We start from the raw sequence: 19551 nt of genomic DNA, 5'->3' as shown, positions 1-19551 counted from the left end.
ACTTCTAAAATGGGTGCATTTTATTATATGAAAATAAAACCTGAATTTAAAAGATAAGCTGAGCCTTGCAATGCTTCTATTTAGGTTTTCTAATAGAAGTGACCCTAACGGACATGAGGTAAGATCCATTCATTTTTAACTTTTCTTTCAATAAAGATTATTTTTATTTTATGTGTATGAATATTCTTGCCTGCATGTATGTATGTGCACCATGTGCATGCAGTACCAGTGGAAGCGTGAAGGGGGGGTGTCAAGTGCCCTGGAACTGGAGCTACTGATGGTTTTGAGCCATAGTGTGGATTTGGGAACCTAACCTGAATCTTCTACAAGAGTAGCCAGTACTCTTAACCACAGAGCCATTTCTTCAGCCCCAATTTTTAACGTTTTTTTTTTTTTTTTTTTTTTTTTTTTAAGACAGGGTTTCTCTGTGTAGCTTTGGTGCCTGTCCTGGATCTCGCTCTGTGGACCAGGTTGGCCTCAAACTCACAGAGATCCACCTGGCTCTGCCTCCCAAGTGCTGGGATTAAAGGCATGCGCCACCACCGCCTGGTCCCAATTCTTAACTTTTATCATCCATTAGTGAATTAAAGTTGTGGTTTGCCTTTAAGTACTGCTTCAGGTGTGTTACACAAATTCTAATATGTAGTGTTGTAGTTCTGAGTATTTTTTTAGACTGGCTGTTATTTAACAATGTGTTATCTAGCTTCTAAATAAATAGGATTTTCTTTTAGGCATCTTTTCAAAAATGTTAATTCCATAACATTGTTAATTGAAAAACACTGTCAAATGGGATTACATCTTTGGACTTTATTGGAGCTTCTTTTATGGCTTAATACACGGCTATTATAAATGTTGGGTAAGAATTCTATTTTTATTTGGGATATACATATATTTTGTTGTATGTTCAGCAAATATCCATGCTATTTTTATTTCTAGTTGATCTATAACTCTTAGAGATGTTTATTAAGCTACTTCCAACTATAATACTTAATTTATATATTTTCTTATTTATTTGATATAGTTAAGATTAAATTGCTTTCTGCTTCCAACCATAATAGTTAATTTATGTATTTTCTTATTTCTTTGACATAGTTCAAGATTATATTGCTTTCTACTATTTATATATTTCTTGTTTTGGTTTTGAAGACAGAGTCTCTCTAGGTAGTCCTGACTATCCTGGAACTCTCTACCCTCGATTTCACAGAGCGCTCCCACCTCTGTCTCCAAAGAGCTAGTGTGAAAGCATGGGCCACCACACCTGCTGTTCTTTGAACATTTTAAGCTATAAAATAAACTGTTTTATTTCATTCCCTTATCACATCCAAATAAGCTACAGAAGGAGACAGAGGGATGAAGAGAAAGAAGAAAGGAATAGAGGAAGAAGGGACTATGCTTAGACCTCCTCCCAAAACCAAGCCCCAAGATTTGCTTCCTCCGACTACACCCCACCTTCCACACTTCCACTACCTCCTAATAGTATAGTAGGTTCCCGCCATCAGTGGAGTAAGTAGGCCAGGGTCTTCATGAGCTAAGCATCCCTTGAACCAGGGCTTTTGTTAACCTCCTCAGCCTGTCTCGACCCAGTCAAATTGACTGCCAGACTTAACCATTACATCCTATGCATCAAAATTTCCAGTGTGGCTGGGGGCATGTAGCTCAGTGGGTAGAGTGCTTGCCTAGCATGCACAAAGCCCTGGGTTCAATCACTAGCACCTCATAAACCAGGTGCAGGGATGCAAGCCTATAATGTCGGTTCTTAAATGGTGGAAGCAGGAGGATCAGACATGCAAAGCCAGCCTGAGCTACATAATAATTTGGAGGCCAGCATGGAATACATGAGACTATATCTTTTTGAAAAATAAAATAAAATGACTATGGGCTGGAGAGGTGGTTCAGCAGTTAAAAGCACTTCTGCTCTTCCAGAGGAACCGAATTGTGTTCCCAGCAAGCATGTTGAGTGGCTTACAAACTGCCTATAACTTCAGCTCCAGAGGATATGGTGTGCTCTTCTTGCCTCCTCTGGCACCAGCATGCACCTGCGTGCACACACACACACACACACACACACACACACACACACACACAAATAAAAATATATTTTAAAAAACTTTCTAGTTACACAACAACTATATGCTACAAAAAAAGAGAAGGTAAATAATAATTTTTATAAAATGAGAAAAAGAATGAAGCTATCTATTTTCATTGACACAAGAACCCCAATGATCTTAACCAACTTCGGTCCATGTGCTTCTCTCTCCAAAATCACAGAGTTCTTACTGATCGAAAATTCTCTTCCCTTCTTCCCCTACTGGTCCCTTAGCCTCTCTACGAAGGAGGTGGGTGCTAACTGAATAGTTCCCTAGAAGAGGCCCTTTGGCCCCACCCTCTCCTGTGGCAGATGAGGAAATGACATAGAGGAAGCCTGTGACTTACTAGAGGTCACACACCTGGTGACTGTCAAAAAGAAGGTAGAAGAGACTCTGCTCCCAGGGCCAGCAAGATGGCTCAGTGAATGAAGGTGCTTGACACCAAGTATGATGACCTAAGTTTGATCGCTGAGACCCATGTGGTGGAAGGAGAGAACTGACTCCCAAAAGGTTCAGCCATGACCAGCTGTCTTCCCTGTTCTCTCCTCAGACTCTCTTTGAAGGGAGACAGATCTTGTTTCTCACTTTGTGCTCTGTAAACTGTGTCCTTCCCAGTAACGGATCACTCATGGGAAGTATGTGGTGAGGGAGCCTGATGAATGGTGTAGAACCACTGTAGCTGGCGTTATCTCCAGTCTCACTGGGGGCCAACAGCCACTCAGACTCAAATAAACACAGACGCTTATATTATTTAAACTGTTTGGCCTAATGGCTCAGACTTCTTGCTATCTAGTTCTTATATCTTAAATTAACCCATTTCTATTAATCTATAAGTTGCCACGTGGCTCTTACGTCTTGTGTCTCATGGTGGAGGCGGCTGGCAGCGTCTCCTGACTCAGCCTTCCTGTCCCCAGCATTCTCCTCTCTCTTTGTCCCACCTATACTTCCTGCCTGGTTACTGGCCAATCAGTACTTTATTTATTAACCAATCAGAGCAACACATTCACAGCATAGAAAACATCCCATAGCACTTCCCTTTTCCTTTTTTTCCAAAAAGGAAGGTTTTAACTTTAACATAGTAAAATTAAAGCCTACAGGAAAATTCAGATGCAGAGACCATTGTCTGAATATATTTCCACAAAGAACATCCTTTGTGTGTATGGGCGGGAAACAATTTTGAACTTGAAACTGACTTCTACATCTAAGACTGACTGACGTTTAAGCTTGCCTCTAAACTGACCAGGGAGGGCAGTGGAGGCCCAGGAAGGCAGAGAAGTATAAAAGAAAACCAAAAACCAGCAGATCAGCAGAAGCAGACCCTGGGGCCACCAATTTGCACAAAATAGACTCTAGTGTCAACCTGAGGGCAGGAAGATGCTCCTGGAGAGGCTTGGTCTCTGCTCCTGATGGATCAGCTCTGAGCAATGGTCCTGGGAATCCTGGCATGGAATGTGAGGATTAGAATCCTAAACTCCTGCAATTATGTCTCAGATGTCTCATTTCCCCTGGTGGCATTAGAATGCTCTCTGTACCCACATAATGCAGAGGTGTCAGGAATTCCCCTCAATTTCTTTTTGGACTAGACTGCTTACAGAGTCCTCAGAGAAGGTAAGGGGAAGTGAGGAAGACAGAAAGAGATGAGTCACGCATATGACTGCTGTCCCTATCTGAGGCACGTGCTAGCCCAGGGCAGCCCTGTGCAGCAGATCAGCCTTCTCCCCAGGCTTAACTGGAGGACACTTGTGACCAGGACAGTTGCCGACTGCAGATTCTCATGCCCTCCTTCTTGTCACACGTGTTTACACATCCTGACACCTGGAACCACTCACTCTTCATGTCCCTGAGAGAGCAAGGGTTAGAGTTACAGCCAAAGGATTTAGAGTCCAAAATGGCTCCAAAGAAATATGAAGAGAGAGGAAGGAAAAGTCATTGCAGCTCCTTGGCTAGAGCGAGCCAAGCCATGAGAACTCAGTGCTGAGGGCATCTTTCTTCCTAGGTCTGCCATGCATTGAGTATGTGTGACCCTGAGCTCTGTGACTATGATTCATTTCACATCTATTAAGTGAGGTCAGGGGAGATTCAAGCAAAATGGCCCCCTTGAACATGACAAGTCTCATTTACAATCAGGAAGTGAGAATAAGGTCACTGAGCCCACAGGGAGAAGAGAATTGGAAACTCCCTCCAGAAATCTGGTGTTTCTCTCTGCAAGCACCTAAGTCCTTGAACTCATGATTTCCAGCCGTGTTTTCTCAAGGAGCACCCAGAGGAGGGTTCTTGAACTTCCAGGCCAGAGGAAAGATTGCCACTCCAAGATGAAAAGATGCATGGGTAATTTCCAAGCATCAAGGGACAATTTGTCCCTTTGCCATCTCTACCCAGCATCTGACAGTGAGTCAACTTCTACCATGGAGTGATTAAAGGCCACTTGGCTTTTGATATGTGTCATTTGAACTTCAAGAAATTGAGTAGGTATTCCACTATTATGTAATTTTAAAACTAAGTGGGGAAAAAATTGAGTGCAGATGAAAAATTCTACAACTTGTTTGTTTGTTTTGCTTAAATTATGCTTGACGAAACACAAATATCCCACCAATGAAATGTTCCCATGTAACTCTCCAGCTAATAAGAATGGCTTGCATTTGCTAGCTGTAAATGTGTTGCGTGTCCTTTCACACATGCTTAGGACATGTGTGGTTGTGGCTAGCACATTACCACTGCAGCACTGATGCTAAGTCAAACTGATGTGGAAGACCAGCTACCATTCATGTGGAGCTCACTATGGGCTCATGGACAAATAGGGAGATGATGTTATGTCTTCAGTGTTATACCACACTCCACCAGCAAACCTCAGGCGAGACCTGCAAGAGAATTCCAGACACTACCTTGATTTAGAAAGACCTCAGTTTCCCCAGTTGCCTGTGTTGACTACAGCAATCTTGACGTACCATCTCAGGTTGGAGAGTGAGGTCAGTTATCTGGACACAGAGGGGAGGTGTGAAGCTAGCACTTGGGCTCATGCTGGAATAACTTCAGGATCCACATCCTTGACACTCTATACCTGCTTCAAAATGTTTAAACCAGGCATTATGTTTCATATGCCATTTCTCCAATCAGTTTTCAACAGGGTACAGAGAATAACAACAACAGAGTGTCTAGGCTCAAGTCCCAGCTCTACCACTACTACATGGGAAAAGTTAATCTCTTTGAGCTAAGCATCTCATCTATAAAGGCTCATTGAAGAATATTGTTCACCTGGTGGGCTGACCGACCCTGCAGCTGCCCAAGCCTAGAACCAGGATTATGACTTGACCCACCCCAACATCCGACCCGCCCCGACATCCACCCTATCTATGATCTGCTGGAGCACGTGAAGGGGCCTGATCTGCAGACTCAAAGCTGCAGGATCTTCACAACAGAACATCCAAGAAGAGTCCTAGTGAGGGTTCAGCATCAACAGAGAAGTAGAAACCAGAGGCCCCAAACCAGACCAATGACTCTTTACAGTGAACACTTGCAAGTAAAGACATATGGATAAAGGGGTTTGCTGCGGGACTCACTGTGTCACACTGCAGCTTCCATGAAGAGATTTTTAATTTTTCCCTTTTTTTCTCTTAAATTTTGTTTTATTTAGGGGTGAAGAAGTTACAAGGGTGGAGGGTAGATGCAAAAGGACAGAGAAATGAATGGGATCAAGATGTATGTTGTGAAAGACACATAGAATAAATTTTTAAAAAGTGAGAAAAGAGGTAACATTCACTGAAAAGCCAGAGATGCATATATAATTATATTTATTTATTAATAATTTTTACATTAGATAAATCCAATCTAGGGGTTGAATGCAAGTGAATTTATAAATTAATGAAGGGAAAACTTGACCTTAAAATTGAACAACAATATGAAAACACTGAGATTTCAAATAAAATTTGGTGTTAGCTAAAAAAAAAAAAAAAAAGAAAAGAAGAAAGAAAAAGAACATTGTTCACAAGGTTGTCACGAACATTCAAGAATCTATATGCAGTGCTCAGTGTACTCTGTTATAAACTTAGATCTCATAGATCTAAGGTCTAAAAATTGTGGTTCGGGGCTAGCACAATGGCTCAGTGGGTAAGGGTGCTGATCAACAGCCTGAGTTTGATCCCGTGAATGCTCATTATAGAAGCAGAGAGTCAAATTCTGAAGGACTGACACGATAGTGAATTCCCATCCACTGCAGTCAATTCTTCCCATCAGGATTGTCAGTGAAGGTGGCGGGCAGAGAGCAGAGACCCCAGAAGGATGTTATGACAGTCTAGGCAGAGCATGGGCCGGCCTGGGGGAGAGCCAGACTGTGACCTGGAAATGCAGAACGTGTCCAGGGAATCGGGAACAAGCTCTGCTGTTTGCACAGCAGTGGATGGCTTGGCATCAGAGACGGTGTCGCAGTCTATGCCTTTGGGGATTTATTTTAGAAAAATAAAACAGGCCATTGATCTTGCTTTTAAGGCACAAAGGTGAAGGCGTCTCCCATTTCTGAAGTGGTTTTAACTTGTGTTATACACAGTGAGGCAGAGTCTCAACTGAGACGGTACATCAAGCTTGCTGTTATCAACACAGACAACTAGGGAAACTGAGGTCTTTCTAAATTAGCCAGTGTATTCGTCAGGGCTCTCTAGAGTAACAGAACTTATAGAATGAGTCTCTCTTTCTCTCTCTCTCTCTCTCTCTCTCTCTCTCTCTCTCTCTCTCTCTCTCTCTCTCTCTCCCTCTCTCCCCCCTTTATATATACATAAAGGGGATTTATTGGAATGACTTAAAGCTGGCCTAACAGTGGCTGACTGTGAATAAAAAGTCCAAGAATCCAGTAGTTGCTCCATCCATACGGCTGGATGTCTCAACTGGTCTTCTCTATATGCTGGAATCCTAAAGAAGCAGGCTCCAATGCCGGTGAAGGAAGGGATGTGCTAGCAAGGCAAAGGCAAGCAGGCACAGAGCAAAAGCTTCCTTCTCCATCCTTACATAGTCTTCCAGCAGAAGGTATGGCCCAGATTAAAAAAAAATGTGTCTTCCTCCCTCAAGGTCCAGAATTAAAGGCATATGTCCTCCTGCCTCAAGAGCTATGCTAAAGGTGTGTGTCTTTCTGCCTCGAGATTCAGATCAAAGATCCAAACCAGAAATGGAGTCACCCACTTCAAATCAATCAGAAAAAAATCTCTTACAGAGTGTGCCCTCCATTTCTGGATTGTAGTTCATTCCAGAACTACAGTTAAGTTGACAACCAAAAATAGCCATCAGAGCCAGTGGGTGGAATTCTTCTGCGGGCCTCACCTGAGGTTTGCTGGAGGAGTGTGGTGTGGACTCTGACCATGTGGTATCATCCCCCTGTTTGTCTATGACCCTGAAAGTTATCCCCGAAAAGAACTGACTCCATGTGTGCAGGCTTACACAAAAATAACCAATCAATCAATAAACGTGAAAAGAAATTGTGGTTTAGGACATCAAAGATCTCACTGACACCGTGGAGTCCCCAGATAGCAGGGTTGTCTCTCCTCCAGCTGCCGGCTTCCTCGGCTTTTAGATCCCTTGAGCATTCTCTCAGATTCCAGGAAAAATGTAATTGATATTAAATCAAAGTGATGTAGAAGGTCATTCATGCGCTGGGCTCGCTTTTCATTTCTGTGTCTCAAAGCAAGGGGAATGGCCTCCGTTTTATTTTTCCAAAATAAATCCCAAAGGACATAGACTGCGACACCATCTCTGATGCCAAACCACCCACTGTTCTGCAAACAGCTCCTGCTTCTTCCTCCCAGCTCCCTAGCAATGCATCACTTCCTGCCTCTGTCTGAATAGCTCACTCGTTCTGCACTTTCTATCCTTCCGAATAAGATGTTGGTTGTGTGTCTATCTCTCTGCTAGGCTATAGGCCACTTGAGGACAGGAACATCTCCTTGTCCATCTGTATCCTCCAATCTGTCACAGAGGGTAAAGAGAGGAACAGGGGACCAAGGGTAGCTAAACTGTAGCGTGCTTTCTAGGAGAGGGCAGGAGGAGCTGGGATCATTCTTGTGTGACACAGTGGCTAGGAATGATAGCCTTCCAACCATCGTAGCTCACTCTTTCATATATTGTAATAGATGTTGATAAGCTACAAGGAACCAAGAAATCGGCTTCTACTGTAACGAAAAAGAGCAAGTTTGACATCTTTAACCATTGTTTTTTCCTCTGTCATTTTTAATGGGCTATTGCTTTGACTGGGTGCTAAATGATATTTACTGCTTCCCAAGCAAAGCACAGAGTGCTGGCTGGCTGTCAGATTGAATAAGGACCTGGGAAAGTGCCTACCGGTACTCTGTGAGCTTTTGTGAGCCTTGGTTTCCCGTCTACTCTAGTAAATTCCCCCTGTTGGGATTGTCATTGCAGGTGGTGAGCAGAGAACAGAGACCCCAGAAGGATTAGATGGCATTCCAGGCAGATCACGGGCCAGCCTGGGGGGGAAGAAAGAATACAACCCGGAAATACGTACACCTTCCAGAAACTTCTCCCTGAAGAGAAACAATGGTAAGACCAACCAGGAGCTTAACTGGTTCTTGGAAAGCAGGGAAGAATTACCAGCTCTCCCCCGTATAGTGATTATATTGGTGCGTAGTCAGACCCTGCACAACACAAGCTTGGAGGCACTCCACAGCCACACCACAGTAGCGTCACATTCTAGTCACAGAGCCTGCTCCCCTGAAAGCATGCCTCTCCTTCCTTTTTCTGTCTCCTCCCACCTGGCTTCTCTAAATGAATAAGTTTTTTTGGCAGAACGTCCATTTCAGCACAGGGGTTCCTCTCGTCTCTTCTATTGCTTTTTTAAATAACTTTTGATGACCTGAGAAATACTTGGCTGGGCTCCACTTTCCACTTCCTCCAGGTGAAAGATAGTGCATCCTACACCCTGTGTTTACAAGTGCCAGAAAAAGGCTACACTAATTCGTCTAGCTGAGCTTTACTAAGGGGACATCTGGATTCCTGGCAGAGCAAGATAGAATGAAAAAAGGGTTTTCTTCACTGCTAAGAAATACCTAACAAGTCAGGGTGACACCAGAGCCAGCAGCCTGGAAATGCTTCTCAATTCTTTTGCATTTGTTGCATATCAGCATCTCGGACCTTGGGGTTCAGGTGGATAGACAACGGAGAAGACACAGAGACTCCAGGCTGAGGTTTTCTTCTGCCGACAGAATTACATGATCCAATCAATGCTTTATGGATGACATAAGATAGCTACTCCTTGAGAGGGACAAAACCTGGGGAGATCTAATGAGGGGTGATTAGATTCCATCAGACCAGAGATGAGCATGACGAATGTGAACTCAAGCATGTTCTCAAGTACAGGCAGAGGCAAGCTTTAGGAGCCTCAGACAGAGACCAGAAAGAAAGGGTGAGTAGAGGGGAGTTGACACCACATTTGAGAGGGGCTGTCCTCACGTCCCTCGTTGCTCACTCATATTTCAACTGCTGCCGCTTTCAGAGCCTTTTAACTCCTCGGCCAAGTCACTTGTTGCTGCTGCGGACCCACTCCAGACACATTAAAGCAGGGCTTTCTGCTTAGGCCAAGTTGCATTTCAGTGTTGGAAATGAAAGCGCTTTGAATGTTGTTGTTTTTGCTGTTGTTCTCATTTCAAAGGCAATAGTTGCGGTTTCTTTCATCTTAAAATCCTAAACCTTTCTTTTGGTACTTGAGAAGTTTTATTGGTTTGGTTTGCGGTTTTACTTGTTTGTCGAGACTGGGTCTTACTATGTTGCCCTGGCTAGCCTAGAACTCTTTATGTAGCCCAGGCTAGCCTTGAATTCACAGAGATCTACGTCCCTAGTGCTGAGACTAAAGGCTAAAGCGCCACTGTGCCCAGCTTTGTTGGAGTTTTTGTTGTTGTGATTTGTTGGTGGTAGAGTTTGTCTGTCCGTCTGTTTGTTTGTTTTGAGGCAGCATCTTAAGTAATCCAAAGATTTAGACTTTGAACATCTGGTCCTCCTGCCTCCACCTCATTTAACATTTTTTGAAAGTCTATATTCCCCACAAAAAATAAGTAAAAGTAGAGTAAATTTATATCTCTACTACCCAGATTATAGTAAAGTTTATGCTACCTAACTTTTCTATGGAATTAATACAAATTAATAACCACATATCAACTCTGTCTTCACTAGCATGTTTTTAAAAACAAATATCGGATTACATCATATGTAACTTTTGGTATTACTTTTGTACTAAATAATAGCTCATAGTCATCCTGACATCTGTGTAATTATTTGGATGCCTGTAGGTCACCCCACTCGATACTCTCATTCTTGTGGTTTTAGATAATGCTGTGATAGGGACATCACTGCGTGTGTCCCTGTGCCTGCATCTGGCATCTCTCCTTAGTCCAAATCTATAGGAGTAGGATTATAGGTCCAAAGAGATGTGTTTAACTGAATTAACATATTTTCCTTAGCTAAAAGTCAAACGGTTTAAGGTTTGACTACATCTCTAATGAAATACTTCTCACACATTACCCTATCTTGACCGCCCCCTACTCTCACAAATGCCTGAGGTGACCATAGTTACTTTTAGTCATCCATAGATTTTCCTTTATAGATTTTAAAGTCATGATCTATTATGACGATGAAAATTATTTACTGAGCCACAGGAGTAATGGCACCATGAAGAGAGCAAGACAGAATGTGGGCATGGTGTTTAACTAATGCACTTCAAATCAGACCACTGTTGCCAAGGAGGAAGTATTATGAGTTAAAATCTGTCCATCTGCATGGAAGATGTGAATCATTCATAAGCCATCTTTCATTCAAATGGTCACCAGGATTTTCATTTCCAACATAAGTTGCCTGTGCTCCTAAAACAAACTCAGGTTTGGACCAAATTCTCCCCAATGGTGACTGGCATTCCTTTCTGTGGTCTATTTCCATGGTTAAGGACACTGAGGATTATATCTCCCTGGTTACCTTAGTCCTTTCATGTTAGACCCAACTGCACTGTCATCTTTATCATTGCCATCACAAACTTAGCTGGCAAAGCACTCATGAGGGCAAGCCACAGACGTCAAAGAGAGCTTCCTGAGGGACCCTAGCATCGTATTCCATGTTCTCACACCTCTGGCTGTTCTAGTTTCCTCTCTGTTGCTGTGGTTTTAAAAAATGACCAAAAGCATTAGGGGAGGAATGTATTTGATTTACACGTCCAAGCCACAGTCCACTATTGAGGGAAGTCAGGGAAAGAACGCAAGCTGGAACAAACACCGTGGAGGAACACTGCTTGCTGGCTCACTCGCAGACTCAAACTTAGCTTTCTTACACAGCCCAAGACCATCTCCCAGGGAATGGTGCTGCCCACATCAGTTATCAGTTATCAAGACAACCTCCAAATCAGAATCACAGAGATCCACCTGCCTCTGCCTCCCAGTTGCTGGGATTAAGGGCATGTACCACCAGCACCCAGCATGCTATATTTTAAAATGGAGCCTTGCTACTAGACTAAGCTGGCCTAGTACTCACTATATAGCCCAAACTGATCTCAAATTCATAGCAATCCTTCTATCTTGGGGCATGCTGCTTTTTTTTTTTTTTTTTTTTACAGTTTGATGTGCAAATAAATGCCTTCTCATTGTGAATTCCCCATTACACCTAGTAGACATCCAATAGATGCTTGTCAAAATGAACTAAATCAGTTTTCCACCATGTCCTTCATTTGCTTGTTGGTTTCAGAGACAAGGTCTAATGTAGCCTGGTGTCTTAGTCTCTTGTTGCTGCTTTAAAAATACTCTCAGTGAACAACCTATGGGAGACAGGACTTGTTTTAGCACCCAGTTCAAGGTACAGTCTATCCTGGTGGGAAATCAAGGCAGCAGGAGCTTGTCTAGACACATCAAGTATGCAGTCAAAAGACAGCAATGAATGCATGCTGCTATTCGATTCTCTTCCTCTTTCTCTTTCTGAGTCCAGGATCTCAGCCACGGAATGGTACCACCTACAATGGGTGGGTCTTCCTGTCTCTATTAACATAATCTAAGTAATCTCCCACTGGCATTACCCAGAGGCTTAGCCTCCCAGGTTATTCTAACCATCACACCTAGGCTGACTTTGAACTTCTGACCCTCCTGCCTCTACTTACCAGGGTGCTAGATTAGAGGCATATGCCATTGCACCTAAATCATACCTCTTTACAGTATTTTACACTTGGAAAGTAATACTAGCAATAACCATTTTCATAAATAGTGTTTTCTTGCCTAAAGGAAAGATAATGTGAAGAACTTCCCTGAGAAACTTGAAGTTATCAAATCTTCGATTTAAAAAAAAGTTGGTTGTCTTAGAGTTTCTATTGCTGTGAAAAGATACCAGGACCATGGGGTGGCTCACTTGCAGTTTCAGAGGTTTAGTCCATTATCATCATGGTGGGAAGCAAGGAAGCATGCTAGACAGACATGGTGATGGAAAAGGAGCTGAGATTTATCACATCTTGATCTGAAGGCAACAGGAAGTGACTGAGGCACTGGGCATGGCTTGACCATATATAAGACCTCAAAACCTGCCCCCACAGTGACATTTCTTCTGACAAGGCCATACCTACTGTAACAAAGCCATACCTTCTAAATAGTACCACTTCCCTATGAGCTTATAGGGGTCAATTACACTCAAGCTACCACACTAGTGTGTGATGATAAGCCTTGATCTCAACACTCCTGAGGCGAAGAGGCAGGTGGACTCTGTGAGTTCCAGAACAGCCAGGAGGACTACATTGTCTTTTACCATAGAAAAATATTACTAATTTGTTTTCAATAATTTGTCCAAATTTTAGGAGGTTGTGTGGATTTGAAGAGCAGAACTTGATCAGAAAAACTGATATTAAATGTCAGAGGAAAGGAAGACATTGTAAATCCTGTCTTCCTAGAGAGTGTATTCAAAAGCTCTCCTACTGGAAAATACTTCACTGAATTGGAAAGCATTCAGATTATGGTGGATTTCCACCCTAATTAGGTTTCCTCCTCCCAGGCAGCCTAATGCAATATGATAAGCGTTAATATTGTCATTTAATAAACATATTTATAATGATAAAAAATAAAACATGCTGTATTCCAACTGTTACCACAGTGTAAATAAGGATTGTTTCTCAAAATATTAGCTTTTCTGAGTACTGTTTCCTTTTCTTTCTAATTGATCTGCCTCCTAGGGATTAAAATATATCAACAAATGGAGTTAGTAACACAAAGCAATATAGTATGCTCTTCATAGCACATAAATATCTTCTTCTATTCTTGGGATAATATTCTGCAGGAAGGGGGAAACAAGAAACTATGCCTAAAGGCTATTTTGGAGTTTGTTTGTTTGGTTTGTTGGTTGGTTTTTACACTAGCTGTTTGTCATGGTGAGGCGCTTGCCGCTCTCCATGCAAAACCTCCTAAGAAGCATCTATTCATCTCGTACTGCCGCAGTGTGTGTTCCTTGGGTGACTTCCCCAGAGAGACAACAGACACAGACTGAACACAACATGACAATACGTGCTCTGTTGGCTTCACAGCAGTTTACTTTAACACATTCAGACACAGATTTCATTATAGATCAGAAGATTGTGTTACTGCATAATAAGATGACTGTAGCTTAAATACAAACATAGAAATCTATTTTAAAATAGATAATTGTCCTAAAATCCAATGAAAAGTTTAAAAGAGAGTTTATGTTGCAGTAGAAAGTCCTGAGTCTGAGGAACCCACCCATATATCAAGACTGGGGTCATTGGTCAGCCCTCAACAATCCAAATGAAATATGATGGCAAAGCATCACATTTGACTGCCCTCCACAAGCCTTTATTGAACGCTGTACTGTGTAGAGCGAACTGTGCTGACAGGAGTCAGTCAGGGTCCAGGAAGGAGACAGACAATCAGCTTGGTCAAACTGGGTAACTGTAGGAAAGTTTCATAAAGAGGCAATTTACAAAGGCATGGGCAGTGTCAGGGAAAAGAGAGATGGAGAGAATTATGGTATGCTGAATAAGTGGGGAGCCATGTGCACCTGAAGAATCAGGGAAGGTTGTCCACCTTGAACTCACCATAAGCCAATGGGGAGGGAAAGCCCAGATGTGCACCAGTGCCTCCCATTGGCCAAATCCTCCCTGAAGGCAGAGGGAGGGAAGCTGGTTCAAGCCCCACATCTGTCAGCACCCCAATGCACAGGCCAGGTGCTCACAGATGAAGGGTATTTAAAACCCAATGCTGAATGAGTGCCTCTGGAGTGGTTAGGTTGCGAACAGCATTGTTATTTTCTTCTTCGTTGTGTGTTTTCAACAGTTGGCTAGAACGAGCCTCACTTTGGTCACTTGTCAGGACTTTGAACCGTGCACATGCTCTTTGGCTATAGTGGGAATCCTGCCTTGCTGGGAGTTACCTGTACCTGGAACTTTGCACTCCTGATCCATGATTTCAGTTGGTCTTGAAATCACTGAAACTGTGAGCCAGAATAAACCTTTTCATATGCTGATTACCTCAAAGATACCTTGGGTATTTGTTATAGCAACAGAAAGCTGATTAGTAAAAGGGCAGAGCCCTAATCAAGTCTCAGAGGTCCCACCTCTTGATATCTCACAGCAGCGATGAACATCAATGTGTTTTGTAAGGCACAAACCATATTTAATCCACCTGATTTTATATAACTAGGAAATTATTCAGTCATCCTGTTTGCCTCTATAGCTGCATGGTTGAGCCTTAGGTGAGTCCTGTATTTGTTCCTGTCCTGTATAGTTCCAACCACATGTCCTTTCTGCACTGAGGAGCTGGCATTGTTAGATTAATCTGTGGACTTCTGCCCAGTTGCTGCTCTAAAGTCCTTGTTAAACATGACCATCTCCACAAGCATCCCTGCATTGCAGCAGCTAACAGTTCATAGAAAGACCATGTTTTCATGTGCAGCATGATTTTGAGCAAGTTGCTCTGAAACTCCATTTCTTTCCTTGTAAAATGAAGATAATAACAGTAACTCAGAGGCTGTTACCAGATAAATATAATTCCCAAATACTACCCCACACCAAATACCCTCTAAATCCCAATCTCCTGCCACCGCTACTGCACCTTACCCCAGAGCAGTGGTTCTCAACCTTCCTAACGCTGCGATCCTTTAATACACAGTTCCTCACATTGTTGTGACCCCCCAACCATAAAATATTTTCACTGCTACTGCATAATTTTGCTACAGTTATGAATTATAATGTAAATATCTGATACGCAGGATATCTGGTATGCATATCATACCTGTGAAAAGTGTGACCCCGCAAAGGGGTCGAGACCCACATGTTGAGGACCACTGCCCTAGTGTGTCTTCATCTTGTTTCAGAAATTTATGTTTAGTAATTTTAGCGTTAGTAATTTAAGAATTGTGTTTCAGGCCAGGCAGTGGTGGCACACGCCTTTAATCCCAGCACTCGGGAGGCAGAGCCAGGTGGATCTCTGTGAATTCGAGGCCAGCCTGGTCTACAGAGCAAGATCCAGGACAGGCTCCAAAACTACACTGAGAAACCCTGTCTTGGAAAACCAAAAAAAAAAGAAAAGAAAGAAATGTGTTTCAGCCAGGCAGTGGTGGCACACACCTTTAATCCCAGCACTCAGAGAGGAAGAGGCAGGCAATCTCCAAGTTCGTGGCTGGCCTGGTCTACAAAGTGAGTTCCAGGACAGCCAGGGCTACTCAGAGAAACTCTGTCTCACCAAAAAAAAAAAAAAAAAAAAAAAAGAAAGAAAGAAAGAAGAAGCCGGGCAGTGGTGCACACTCCTTTAATCCCAGCACTGGGGAGGCAGAGCCAGTTAGATCTCTGTGAGTTCGAGGCCAGCCTGGTCTACAAAGTGAGTTCCAGGACATGCCCCAAAGCTACAGAGAAACCCTGTCTCAAAAAACAAAACAAAACAAAAAAAGAAAAAAGAGAGAGAGAGAGAGAAAGAAAGAAAGAAAGAAAGAAAGAAAGAAAGAAAGAAAGAAAGAAAGAAGAAAAGGAAAGAAATGTCTTTCTAAAGGATGTGATTGATACACACCTTTAATCAGGAGGAAGAAGTAGGCAGGATCTCTGTGAGTTCAAGGCCAACCAGCTTACTAAGTGAGTGAGCTATATCTAGTAAGACACTGTCTGGAGAAAGATAGGTTTTCCACACAATACAATAGAACTTGCACATACATCCGTTCATCTCTGCCTCCTTGACACACAGGAGCCACTTGCAAATCCATGGGACGAGCTGGCACAACCTGAGTATTCTATAGTGGAGTTGCTATGAAGCCTGGCTTGTCTTTGTTGCCAATTATTTGTCATGGAATCCAAAGCAGTAAGTGACATGCTCTGAGGTGAGGGCAGCTGAGGGATCTTACTGGGAGAACACGGCCACCAGTTCCTTGTGGATTCCATGAATCAAACTCCTTGTCTGTGCCAAGCAGATTTGCAATAAAATCCCTTCACAGGCTTGAGCCACCTGTTGCAGGGAGTATGAATGAACCCAGACCCTGAGGATAGCAACCAAATCATCCTGCTTGACACCACTCTAACCAAATATGACTTGCTTTTTCCCAAGCCATGTGTTTCCCCCACCACCACCCATTTCTGTTCCACCCCCCTCCCTTCAGCTCAAATGAAATGAGAAATTTCAAGTAACTCCATTTGAAATGGTGTTTAACATAAGCTCTGAGCAGACATGGATTCTCTTTTGAATTTTCACTCACAAACTGCTTCCAGCTGCCCTCCAGGGCGGGTCACCACCACAATAAAATACAGTGTTTGCCGAGGATTTCAGCGGCCACCTGGGGGTTTAATGTACTCAGTGAATGCTATGTAGCAGAGGCAGGCGGTGAACCAGTGACAAATGGTATGTTGACTTTTTTCTGTGTCTGTGGTTTTCGGATGGGTTGCTTTCAGTCCCGCTGGCGCTCTCCTCCGTGTTACCAGACTTTTCCACATTTACAGCCTGGTCCTCCCTCTCTTCCAGGCTTCTGGCGGCCAGCTTAGTGTGACAGAAGCCATTTTTTGCTTAGATGGGTCATACTTGAGATGGCTAATAAATATGGATTTTTAGAGTTACTCCTTGCTTTAGAATTCATATATATGGAGAGAGAGAGAGAGAGAGAGAGGAGAGAGTTCTTCCTTCTTGAATTAGACAGTTTCCCCACAGAGTGTTATCACTTCACACACATGAAGTAACCGAGAGTGGGTTACCTCCCTCATCTCTGGACACACCCAGTCAAATGAGGCTTGTCTGTATATGATTAGACACAGTCTGATCCGCTGCCCAGCCAAACAGCCCCTGAAGCTTCTCTGCATAGTTGGACTTTGCCTCAGCCCTTTGGTCCACCACCTTGTCTTTGGCCCTGGGCTCTCTCAGAAGCTCAGCTCTTCTTACACATGACTCATGAAGTCTGTTGCCACCTTCCTCATGCCCAGCCTTTCTGCTCCATCTTTCCCAGTTCTAAATCATTTCCAGTTATCTCTTGTGTGTCTTCTGCTGGGGGGATGTGAACAAGCATCCGTTCACCCTAGATAGGGCACCAACAACAGACCAAAGAAATGATGGCTCCCGAGTCTAGCACGTGGTGAACAAGTGAGTGTGTTAAGGTTACTTACAAGGGCATGGGTGACTCAAAGGCAGCTGCATGGCTGGACAGCCCAGCTCAGGTGATGAATCACTGAAGCTTCATGCCTTGAGCTTCCTGCACAACCTACAGGCAGCTCAGGTCATGAGACAGTCTCCCCCAGCCACTGTTACTTCCTATGCAGTATATTACCATGGGACTCTCTGAGTTTTCTGAGTCTTGTACACTACCTGAACTTCTCTCCTCCCTCCAGAAGGGAACATTTGAATAGGGAGGAAACGGCTCTACAACATTTTGTGCTTCAAGGTTCTGAGTTCAGACTACTGGCTGAACTGAAACGTGGATAGAGATGGTCAGAGCCAGACACTGGGAAACGTGTAACAAAAGAATTTCAAGGTCCCCAAACAGAAGTTTCTCCTTCACTCTTGACCAGAAGTCTCAGGCTCCTGCTCATTAAAGAGAAAGCCACTGTCCCTGAAGGCTTGTCAAGGAATTCCAGAAAGCCTGCAGCATGCCTGCCAGGGAAGCCGTCTGCTTCTGATTGTAAAGAGGTCAGGGAACATTCTTCAGAGAGGTATGGATCAGGGTCCCTTCTGTGCATGTCAGGGCTCAGGGTGAAACAGCCTTTTGAAATATGAAGATGAGTTTCCTCCAAAGCAACCTTGAAGTGATCTATTGAAATCTTTTAGTTTAGCACAAACATACATGTACCTAGCCTGGTCGGTTTATTTCCTAGCACCCCTCCCAAGCTGCTACTTTTCTTCCCGCTCCTCACCTCCTCTTAGGGGCAATCCAATTCAAGACACAATGTTTTTTAGTGACTCTTGTATGCCTCCTCACTCCCATACACTAGTCAGACATGCAGACCCATAAATGACACCACAGAATGGCCAGGGCAACAGGAGTGACTTAAAATCCCCAGAACACAAATGTCTCTTCTGTAGCATCTTGATTGCTGAATGGAATTTTCTAGAACAGGCTCTCCTTGGTGCTGAGGCACAGCCTGGGTTAAAGGTCCTAAAGATAACCTTACAGCCTATTCTCACTCAGAATACCTTCAAGGCTCCCAGTCATGAACAGACAGTAAAGTCAACATGTGGCACTGGGTGTGTCACCTGGACCTCAATCAAGCTGGCCTCTGCTCTGCTCCTGGGCCATCATGGTCTCTTGAAAGAATTCAGACAAGACATACAACAGAGTGTCCAAGGTAGAGTTTGATGAAAAGTGAAAACAACATACACTCACAGAGTGGGAGTGGCCAATGGCCAGAGAGACCATTATGTTGACCTATATTTTAGGTAGGCTCTATACTATTGAGTCTCTAGAACAGAGCTTTCCCTGAGAGGTGCCTTCCTGTCCAGGTGATTGACAGAACCATTTGGATTCACTCTTAAGGGAGTGGACATTGGTACTCTTTGTTCCTTACCAGATAGCCTCCAGCTAGACAGCTAATCTCATGGTCTTCCAGGCAGTTCAGAATGTTCACCTAGAGTCAGAGACACAATTCAGATCTCATTTCTTTGACCAGTGATCAGAGTCCAACACTTGCAGTTCCTGATTTTACAAGTTGCTGATTTAGGGAGAAGGGGTCTATCCTCCATGACTTTCAAGCCTGTTAATATCTAAACTGTTTACCTAATAGGAGTACAAAACTCACATCCATGTTTCCAGATCCTGCCACTTCCCCAGACCTCTGCCACATCTAAAGCTCAGACAGGCTAGGATCACCGCCTAGATTCTTCATTGTTTCATAGGAGGAAATGAATATTTGTCTGCTTAAACATGAAATCTAACAAGTCTCATATATCGAAATACTGAAGGTCAATCCCTCAAGAAATCAGAAATCTATCATTTAAAAAAAAGAGTAATTCAATCACCTTTGTTGTTGTTGTTAAAGGGCTCACTC

This window comes from Peromyscus californicus, unplaced genomic scaffold (assembly GCF_007827085.1).
Source record: "Peromyscus californicus insignis strain IS unplaced genomic scaffold, ASM782708v3 Scaffold_8__1_contigs__length_139910024, whole genome shotgun sequence".
Lineage (NCBI taxonomy): Eukaryota > Metazoa > Chordata > Mammalia > Rodentia > Cricetidae > Peromyscus > Peromyscus californicus.
Note: the sequence above shows the minus strand (reverse complement) of the source record.